An 11,040-nucleotide genomic window follows, 5' to 3' on the forward strand; every position below is an offset into this window, starting at 1 on the left:
AGGGTCTAGGCCCGAAACGTCAGCCTTCCTGCTCCTCTGATGCCGCTTGGCCTGCTGTGTTCATCCAGCTCTACACCTTGTTATCTCTAACAAGAGTCTGGGTTGGGAGCGTTTTGAAATAAACTAGTGTGATCTAAGTAGATCTTTACTGCAACAATCTGAATCTTCTGAAAGAAGCAGCGATATGAAGATTCTGCCCTAGCCTGAGGGGAGAGAGACTGGAAAGAATACTTCAGCACTACTGCTGTGAAATTGTTTATTAACTAGCAAAACACATTCACCTGTTAAATAAGTGAAAAAGACTTCTCTTACTTTCTCATGAAAAGTCTTCAGAGAATGTCTGTCCAGTTTATTCTGCCATAGTTAGATTTTATGATTTTTACCTCAACTGTTTACCTGTCCTTGTTTCGTGTTCACTTACACAGCTGAAATCCATTGACCTCTGACAATTAATGTCAGTTTATGGTCATAGCTTTTTGGAGAACTGAGTTCTCGATTTAAATTGAGAACATAAGAAATGGGAGCACAAAGACATTCACCTTGATCCTGCTCGGCTAGTCGTTTTTTAGCCTCTATTCCACTTTCTCAATCAGCACTCTTGAACCCTTGATTCCCTGGGAGATCAAAAACCTATCACAGCCTCCATTATATATTTACTATCCATAGCCCTCCAATGGTGGAGAATTAGAAAAGGTTAACAGTCCGAGTCAGGGAAATCTTTTCTCAGTCCTAAATGATTTGGCTTGTTAATCCAAGACCCCGCTCAGTTTCCTTCACTAGGGGAAAACCACTACGTGTATACATGTCAAACCCTTTCAGAATCTCAGGGTTCTGTAGAAGGGTCATTGGACCTGAAACATAAATTCTAATTTCTTTCCACAGATGCTGCCAGACCTGCTGAGATTTTCCAGCAATTTCAGTTTTTGTTTCCGATTTCCAGCATCCACAGTTCTTTCAGTTTTGTTTTGTCCATTCAGAGACTTGTATGTTTCAATGAGATCACTTATTTTTCCCCAGTGGTGCAGAGTTTCAACTCTGGGGGGCATGCACAGGTAATCGAACCTGATTTACTCCTTGAGCAGTACCATTAATGTAAATGTTTTCATTTATCCCCCAAAAATGGCTAAATTGTTTCCCTTTGCTACTTTTTTCTTAATTCATTCACAGGATGAGGGAATCGCTGGCTAGGCAGCATTTATTGCCCATCCCTAATTGCCCAGAGTCAACCACATTGCTGTGGGTCTCGAGTCACATGGAGGCCAGACCAGGTAAGGATGGCAGTTTCCTTCCCTAAAAAGGATATTAGTGAACCAGATGGGTTTTTCCAGCAATTGACAGTGGATTCACAGTCATCATTAGATTCTTAGTTCCAGACTTTTAATTGAATTCAAATTCCACCATCTGCCCACGGCAGGATTTGAACCTGGGTAAGTTATCTGGGTCTCTGGATTAACAGTCCAGCGATAATACCACTAGGCCATCACCTCCCCGCTATCCAGAATGAGAGACTTTCATCAGATTTATTTCATAAACTCAGACACCTCTTCACAAAAAAATAATTTTTTAAATCAAGTGGCAAAGGTGGTTAACAACTAAGATGTATCCTCTTAATCCTGAACACATTCACACAAACGAACAAGACATTCAATGCAGCTCTGCAGACATATGGCTTTCTTTTTCAAAAAAAAAGCAAGCAAGCAACGAATAGGGGTAAAAAAAAAAGTCTGTGGGCCAAGGGTCTGACCTCAAAAGGATAAAATGGGAACCTTTATCAGTTCCCAAAGTTTCCTTTTGATGAGATCAAAATGTTAACCACAGCGATTAAAGATCTTCAGCCCAGACTTCAAGTTAGGAAAGTCATCCTGACTTGGGTCTTTGACTAGAAGCTGCAGTTCAGCTTTAGAAGTAGTTTCGTAGAATAGAAGTAGTTAAAGATAATGATACTTGCAACTTTTCTCAGGTACCCAAAATACTTCATTGAAGGAGAAGCCAGCTGGCTCAGCTTAGGGGGTTCTCTTCTTACATTGGTAAGTGAGAAAGTCTTGTTTACTGCAAGCTTTGGAGATCTTTTTCTTCTACTGGCACACCCAGATGTCCTGGACAAACAGAAACCAATTCTAGAAGAGTGCTACTAGGCAACTTCCAGCACGTGGGCCTCCATCTCTTCCGAACCAAGTTTATCCAGCAGTTAAAACCACAAAGTTCATCTCTTGCCTCTCCAGGTTTGCTCATTTACTTTCCAAAGTGACTTGCCTTTTCAGTAAATAGCAGGTGAGTCACATCTCACATTTATACATTTGACTTTATTTCCAAAAGAAATGCAAGTCCCCCTTCAGAGCTTCAGTTTAAACCCTTTTTCAATCCAGAAATTTTCAAACAGTTCCATAGCCTAGTTCCTCATGGTCTTTGATATGTATTCCCGATGCTACAGTGAAGGAGACTAGTTCCATTTTCAGCTGCTTCAATGACCTTCTCTCTATCATAAGGTCAGAGGTGGGGGTGTTCGCCAATGATTGCACAATGTTCATCACCAATCGTGACTCCTCAGATACTGAAGCAGTCCATGGACAAATGCAACAAGATGCGGACAATATCCAGGCTTGGGCTGGCAAGTGACTTTTGTGCTGCACAAATGCCAGGCTATGACCATCGCCAATAAAAGACAATAACCACTGTCCCTGGATATTCAATGGTGTTACCATCACTGAATCCCCCACTATCAGCATCCTGGAAGTTATCATTGATCAGAGACTCAACTGGACTCACCACAAACAGTGGCTACAAGAGCAGGCCAGAAGCTAGGAATACTGCAGCGAGTAAGTCACCTCTTGACTCCTCAAAGCCTGTCTGCCATCTACAAGGCACAAGTCAGGAGTGTGATGGAATACTCCCCACTTGCCTGGATGAGTGCAGCATGAACAACACTCAAGAAGCTTGACACCATCCAGGACAAAACAGCCTTCTTGATTGGCACTACATTCACTTGCTCCACCACCAATGCTCAGTAGCAGCAGTGTGTACTGTGTACAAGATGCACTGCAGAAATTCACCAAAGATCCTCAGACAGCACCTTCCAAACCCACGACCACTTCCATCTAGAAGGGCAGCAGATATGGGAACACCATGTCCAAATTCCCTTCCGAGCCATTCACCGTCCTGACTTGGAAATATATTGCTGTTCCTTCGCTATCACTGGGTCAAAATCTTGGAATTCCCTCCCTAAGAGCATTGTGGGTCAACCTACAGCAGGACTGCAGCAGTTCAAGAAGGCAGCTCACCGCCACCTTATCAAGGGCAACTAGGGACAGGCAATAAATGCTGGCCCAGCCAGCGACACCCACGTCCCACAACTGAATAGGAAAAAGACGTTTGCTAAATCTCTCATCAAAAGTATACCCCTCTTATTATCAGGAAAATAACTAGTAACTCTTTCTTGTACTGTCTCTGATGCAGATGTATCCTTCTTTTAAATATGGAGAAACGAATTTCACACAATGCAACAAATGTGGTCTCAGCCACAGTTCTATACAAATGTGCCAACCCTTCCTTGTTCACAAACTCTCTGTATAGGAATAAGTTCTGTTCTGGAATCAGTTTACAAGTCAGAACACAATGCAGGACAATATAAAGGAGCCATTTGTACGTTGGCTTTTTGAAACTGCAGTCTGTGTAAGAGAGGGTGTTCCTAAGCATGAGTGTTTGTAAATTGGGGACCCCCTGTAGTCCAGTCCAATTGCAAAAAGGCCAAAGAACTTACATTCCTAATTTATCATTCATGCATGCAAAATATGTACAGTTTTGGAATCCTTATTTAAAGGTGATTATTCTTGAGTTGGAGTCAATTCACAGATGGTTCACTAGGTTAATTCTGCAATTGAAGGGACTACCTTGAGAAAAGGTTGAGTAGATTGTAGTTTGGAAGAAGTAATATTGAAAAGAAGATAGGAGTGGTGATGCTAATATGATGTGTCTCTTTTTGGGGAACTTATAACTAGAAGCACAGAGTTTCAGGGTAAATGTCTACTGTTGAAAGAGAGATGAGGACAAGTTCCTTCTGAGGGTTGTTTGTCTTTGTATATATCTTCCACAGAAAGCAGAATTTTTTTTTTTTAAATGAGGAATATGGGACATTGCTAAAGTGGAGTTGAGATCACAATCAGATCAGCTATGATCTATTGATTGGAGTGGGGTTGAGGGGCTGAGTGGCCTACACCTACTCCTACTAAATAGCTCTTCCCATCAGCTATTCTACATCAACCAGGGGGTAAAAATTTTAGATTTTGGGCAAGAGATGCACTGTGAGGGGGCTGGGTAGTATTGGCATTGAATTCATTGTCTTAATAATTTCAAAAGGAAATTGATTAGGCATGAGAGAAAAACTTGCAAGGGTATGGATATAGAGCAGGGAATGGGACTGATTAGATCATTCCATGGAGAGCCAGCATAGACTTGATAGACTGATTGACCTTGTACCATTAATATTTGGGCAAAGTGAGTGATAAAGATTATAAGTAGCTGGAACCCCTGCAGTTATTTGGTGGGGTTCCACTAGTCACTGCCTACCAACTTGAGAATACCCTGCTTATAATCCTTGCTCATTTTGCTTCCTGCTACGAAACTATTTCTTCATCCATGCTTATATATTATTCCCCACAACTCCATAGACCATTGTGTATTAGCCTTTTGTTTGGCCCTTTATGAAATATCTTCTGGAAATCCAAATATATTACAACTATTGGTTCTATTTTAACTACTGTGCTAGTTACATGCTCAGAACACCTTTGCTCATACTGCAATTTTCTGATTTCTTTATAATTGGTTCTCAGAAAATTGCAGAATCAATGTTAGGTTAACTGACCCGTAGTTCCCCTTTTCCCCTCCCTTCTTGAATAATAGAATTTCATTTTGCTAATAGTTAATCCATTAACACTTGAGCTGTTCTAGGAAGTTTTAGAAAAATCATGAACAATGCATCAACTATCACTGTAGCTACTTCCTTTTAGAACCATGGGAAATGAACCATCCCATCCTGGGAATTCATTCGCTTTTAGCCATGTAAGCTGCTTCAATACTTTTCACATGTTGATATTAAATATCTAACTAACTCCCATATACTTATTAACTCCTTTTTATTTCCAGTACTTATTTTGTATCACTTTGCTGTGAAGATAGACACAAAAACATTGTTTTGTTCTTTGCCATATCCTCATCTTGCAAGGTGATTTCTGTGTTCGTCTTTTAAAGGGTCAATGTTGACTTTCGCAACACTTATTCTCTGTCCTCCACTCTAAGATTCCACACAACCCAACTGCAAAACAAGACAACTTTTTGGCTCAGCTTCGTTGGTTTTTAAAGTACGATCAATCCTCAGGCTGTCATTTTTCACAACATTACGTAGTGCTCGATCTAATGCCACCCTCATTTCCTTAGGAAAACACAGATAATTGGAGTATGTAATAAAGGCAACATAATAATTGTGGGACACTGGTTCACATAGGTTGGATCATCTTTGTTTTTTTTAAAAATTGAACATTTTGAATTGTTTCTTTCTTTCCTGCCAAACCAAATCAACTTTGGTACTTGTATAATTCTTCATACTTGTGTAACTGAAATTGGTTGGAACTAGAGTTTGTCACTTTGAAATTTAGTATGGAATTCTAATGTAATGCGATCACGTTCTAGTCAGTGAATTTTTAAATTTTGTAACTAATATTTAAGTCCTATCATGCAAATGAAACCAGGCTAAGAAATAAGAATGAGAGTAGGCCCTTCGGCTCCTTGAAGCAGCTCTGCCATTCAATAGGGGGTCATGGTTGATCGGACATAACTAATGTCAACTTTCCTGCCCTTTCCCCATGACCTTTTGATTCTGCTACTGATCAAGAATCCATCTTTGCCTTAAGCAAGCTGCCCCAACAGCTCTCTGTGACAGAGTTCCAAAGACTTCCAACCCTCAAGAAATTACTTGTCATTACAATACGAAAGTTAGTGCCACTTTTATTCTGAGGGAATGAACTTTGGTGCTAGACTCTCCCATGAGGGGAAACATCCTCTCAGCATTTACCCTGTCAAGCCCCGTTAAAAATGGTGTTTCAGTGATCAATGAAGGCAGATGTGCCAAACACTGCCTTTACCACCTTGTCTACCTGCAACACCACTTTCAAGGCACTGTGCCTGTGCGACACTTTCCAGAGTCCTATCATTAAGTGTAGAAGTCCTGCCCTGGTTTGCCTTACCAAAATACAACACCTCACATTTATCTAAAATTAAACGCCATCTGCCACTCCTTGGCCCATCTGATCAAGATCTCTTTGTAATCTTAGATAACATTCTTCACTGTCCACTACACTGCCACTTTCGGTGTCATCACCATCATCATAGAACCCCTACAGTGTAGAAACAGGCCCTTTGGCCCAACAAGTCCACACCGAACCTCGGAGCATCCCACGCAGACCCCATCCCCAGATAATCCACCTAATCTACACATCCCTGAACACTATGGGCAATTTAGCATGGCCAATCAACCTAGCCTGCACATCTTTGGACTGTGGGAGGAAACTGGAGCACTTTCAGCTAGCGGGTAGTGACTTTATGGAGGCCAAGAGATTGAGTTTATTTAAAGACATGGATAGGTTCTTAGTAAGGGGATCAAAAGTTATGGGGAGAAGGCAGGAGAATGGGTTCAGAAATATAATCGGCCGTGATCAAATGGCAAAGCAGACGTGATGGGTTAAAGGGCTTAATTCTGCTCTTGTATCTTATGGTCTCAGGCTCAAAACTGAGGTGATGATTGCAACTCAAGGTATACATTGCGAACTATGTAACTTCTAGTCTATCTAAACTCTTGACAGTTATTCCACGTGCAGTCTAATCTCAGTGGGCTGTAACTTCTGGTTCTTCAGCCATTGTATCTGTATCAGTGACACACTTCTGTCAAGCTTAAAAATCAACAGGATATCCATTGACACCAGTTCTGTGAAACTGGAATCTTTGTGATCACAGATTTCCCGTATAAATGCCTTGGTTGCTCAACCATACGGAGTTCTTTGTATATGTAGCTTCCTCCTTTTTGCAGTTCTATGACTGTTCTACATCTGCTTACCTTCCGCTAGGGATCAGTAGTTTTACTGATGTGGAATCCTTTTGTCATGGCTGGGCATAGTTTATATCCGATTGTTTGCTGATCCACAGCACTGAAACTGACTCACTTCACATTTCCTTTTTTAAAAAATGTGGTTATTTATTCTTATTACACTAAAGATGTTTTAAATCTGTATTATCTCAATGCTGTTTGTAATCTGCTGTCTTTAAGTTTTCATTCAATCAATGCTGTTTAAATTCTGTGAGGTCTTTCAAACTCTTAAAATTATGCTGTTTTAAATTCTTCCAAGAAAGCCTGTTAAATACCTGTTCAGCTTTGAATTTTCCTGTTTTAAATCATCAAAATTGTAACTTCTCAACTTTTTCAGGTTTTACCTGCCTGCTACAGTCAAGATGGTATTTTCCCACTTTATCCTGAATAAAAAGTGGATGCTTTCCTGCCTTTCACAATCTAATATACAAAGTTAGTTAAGTAAATCCGTGTGGAAGGAGGCCATTTGGCCCATCCAGTCTGCACCTACCTTCTGAACAGCATCCCACCCTATCCCAATAACACCACACTTACTGCGGTTATCCTATTTAGTCTACACATCCGTGAACACTATGGGTCAATTTTACCAAAGTCAGTCCACCTAATCCCTACATCTTTGGACCGTGGGAGGAAACCAGAGCAACTGGAGGAAACCCACGGAAACACTGGAAGAACGTGTAAACGCTGCACAGATAAAAGGCGGGAATCAAAAATGGGCCCCTAGCGCTGAGAGGCAGCAGTACTAACCACTGAGCCATTACGTCGCCTAAATCCTCTTACATTTTTATTTTTAAAAATACAGTTCCTTTGGCTACTGCCTTAATAAATTTTAATCAAAATTACAACTTAAATCCTCAGTGTTCTGACCTTCTAAAAATCTTAAAATTGTTCAAGTTTTCTTTGTTGGTTAGGTATTTACTTCAAATGTTATACGTTGTCCCTTTTTTCTAATCACCTTGCAGTTTGAGGCCTTTCGCTGCTGCAACCTCTAGAAAAAGTAATTTTCTGGTCCTTACTGTTCCCCTTGCAGTGTGCTTCATCAGGCCTATTCACAATGGTGGTGATGGTCATTTTAAAGAATAATTGACTTATTTATTGTCACTTGCATTTTCCAGTGAATAATACAATAAAATACAGTGAAAAGCTTCAACGTTTGCCACAATCCAGAGATAGAGACATTTTGATTAGTTTAAGAATAAGGATGAAAGCTATAACTGAAAGAAAGTGTGTGTCCTGAACTGGCTCACCAGTGATGCCTGTGCCACCACCCCCCCCTCCATCACCTGCACCAGACCCAGCAACCTGGGAGACTCCACTCTTTAGACACACTCTCTCCACTGCTGGGACCACCACTGACACCAATGCCAGGTCCCATGCTGAACCCACAACCAGGAGTCTCAGCTCTGGGCATACTATACTGATGCCACTGCATTGCTGCCTTGCCAATGCCAGGACTCCCCACCCTGGGCCAACTGCAGTCAGGAGTGCCTGACTCCACTGCCAGACCAGATCACTGCCATCCTGCCAAAAGTCCCACACCAACTACCCTCTGAGATGTCACCTTGCCGTCACCTTGCCGTCACTGCCATCTTGAAAAGTCTGCCACTGTGGGTTCCAACACTGGAGGAGCTTTGCCACCATCAGCCCTGAACGCTGGGAGAATGTCCCCACTGCCTCCAGTCACTGTGAGGAGCCACATCTGCTGCCACCTCCGACCACCAGGAGTAGCCACCATTTCATGTACAGCCCACTCTGGCTGCCACACCCATTTCACCAACTAACTCACCATAAAAGGCTCCAAGGAAAAAAACCACACAGAAGCAGATGACTCTTTTTCATTATCTATCTTTCCCTTCTGACATTTACAAACTTTTTGTAAATTTTTCTCTAATTCTGTCAGGTCTTTGACTTTATTTCTGGAGCCTTTAATGGCTCCATCCAAAGACTCTTCCTGTTCCCACTATGGCTAGCTTTCAATCTATTCTTTGCCCTGCATTATTTTTCCTGCATCTGCTACTAGCAACAAGATGAAGGTCATCTTCTGAAGTGTTGTTTTTTGCCCCACTGTTGCTCCCATCTGTCAGATGTTGCAGTTTGACTGTTGTCTTTTTTTTTTAAAAGTAGTAACTTTCCTTAATTGTATATTAATTTGTCTGTAGTTTCTTTTCTGAAGGCTAATTTGAATTCAAATCCACACAGCTACTCACATTGTTATTTCAGATATCTTGGCTGCCAGTATGTTGTATCTTCTGGTTCCAACCACTTTTGTTGTGTTGTTTAGGTAGTTTCCAATCTGAAATTCTCCTTTCTATTCTTTTAAAAGAATGTAAAGTCATAGTAGAGGACTATAGAGCTGCTGTCTTTCATATTAGAGAGAGAGACACAACAGGTGGTGAGGTTAATCTGAAGGTTACCACACCTCAGGTGAGTAGCGAGGTTGAGAAGGTGGGACCTTCATGGTGACTTTAACCAATACAGGAATTGAACCTATGCTATTGAATTGCATTGTAACCAGTCATCCAACCATTTGAGCTAACTGACCAATCCTCTTTTCTGTTCTATCACTATGGGTCTGTCTAATTAACAGTGTTAGAGGACACTCCAGATCCTTAACAAGAATAACAACCTGTCTTGCAGAACAAGGTGTACTGTATTGCATGATAGCAATTGGTTCAATAAATAATTAGTTAGATATAATGAGAACTATCAGGAGCCAAGTGTATCACATTTGTCTCAATTAGAACCTTTTGCAAGACCACCCATTTCTCTATCCAGGGATTGTGTGACATCAGAGGGGTGGAGGTCAATACAGGTCAATGTTAGCTCTTTCAGAACCTTTATTTCAATAATGGTAAAATCCAATTTGAAACTTCTTAGCAGGTCTCTGAATCTAAATATACAAGTTCTCACACAATAGAGTGCAGTCAGGTGACTAAAAAAGGCTTGATTTGAAGTGATCAATTGATAGAATGTTGTAATACTTGAGAAGAAAAAGGAAAAAATGTTGGAAATCAGAATAAAGACTGAAAATTTATGTAATCTATTTTGGAAAAAGCAAAATAATTTGACATTTAGAATAAGATCCTTCAGAACTATCATTTTTTTTTTAACTGTATAGATTTAGCACTAAATAGTTGCTTGTTAAAGTTTGTTATTGCTAGAGTCACTCTTCTACCAACGACTAGGACTTTCACCAGAATAAATTGGGTTGAATCACTTCCTTTTCCTACATACTATTGGGATGGTTTTAGTCTCCTTCACTATGAAAACTGAGCAAAATATTAATTTGGTGTCTCTCTTCCATTTCTTTGTTTTGCATTATTAACCCCAGTCTTGCCTTTTAAAAGGGATCAACCTTCACCTTAGCTGCACTTTTCCTTATATACTTAAAGAAGCTTTTGCTATTCATTTTTATATTTTGCACTAGTTTTATTTCATAATTAACCTTTGCTCTTCCTTTTTATGACATTGGTACCCCTGCGTTGGTCTTTATCAGTTTCCCAATCCTCCAGCCTGCCACTGACCTTTTGCAATATGGTGCGCCTTAGTTTTTGCCCTTTATGGTATCTTTCTCTTCCTTGCTTAGCCGTGGATGCTTTTACCCCTTTTGCATTTCAGAGTGAAAGAAAGATTGTATTTTAGTTGGGAGAATTGAGTCTCCTTAAATGTCTGTCACTGTTGATCAACTGTCTTATCTTCTTCAACAAGAGAGAATCTTTTCTGTATAGATCCAGCATTACCTTCTGCAAATCCCCGTCATCAACATCCTGGGGATTACAATTGATCTGAAACTTAACAGCTCTAGCTGCTTCATGGGCACTACCTCCGGATTGAGGATGACTTCCTTCCACTCCAATCTGAGTTCTGAGATGGCTGATTAAGTCCAATTCATGATATCCAGACACTTC

The 11,040-nt window shown here is 40.6% G+C and overlaps 1 long non-coding RNA gene across 1 annotated transcript in view; it reads right to left on the minus strand.

Moving 5' to 3' along the window:
- LOC125485320 overlaps window positions 1-9,552 on the minus strand; it is an 11,319-nt gene extending 1,767 nt beyond the window's left edge. Inside the window, exon 1 of the long non-coding RNA XR_007264059.1 lies at window positions 9,340-9,552. This is a non-coding gene — a long non-coding RNA (uncharacterized LOC125485320). The remainder of the gene's footprint in view (window positions 1-9,339) is intronic.
- Window positions 9,553-11,040: the final 1,488 nt, after the last annotated feature.

Source organism: Rhincodon typus, chromosome 2 (assembly GCF_021869965.1).
Source record: "Rhincodon typus isolate 14 chromosome 2, sRhiTyp1.1, whole genome shotgun sequence".
Lineage (NCBI taxonomy): Eukaryota > Metazoa > Chordata > Chondrichthyes > Orectolobiformes > Rhincodontidae > Rhincodon > Rhincodon typus.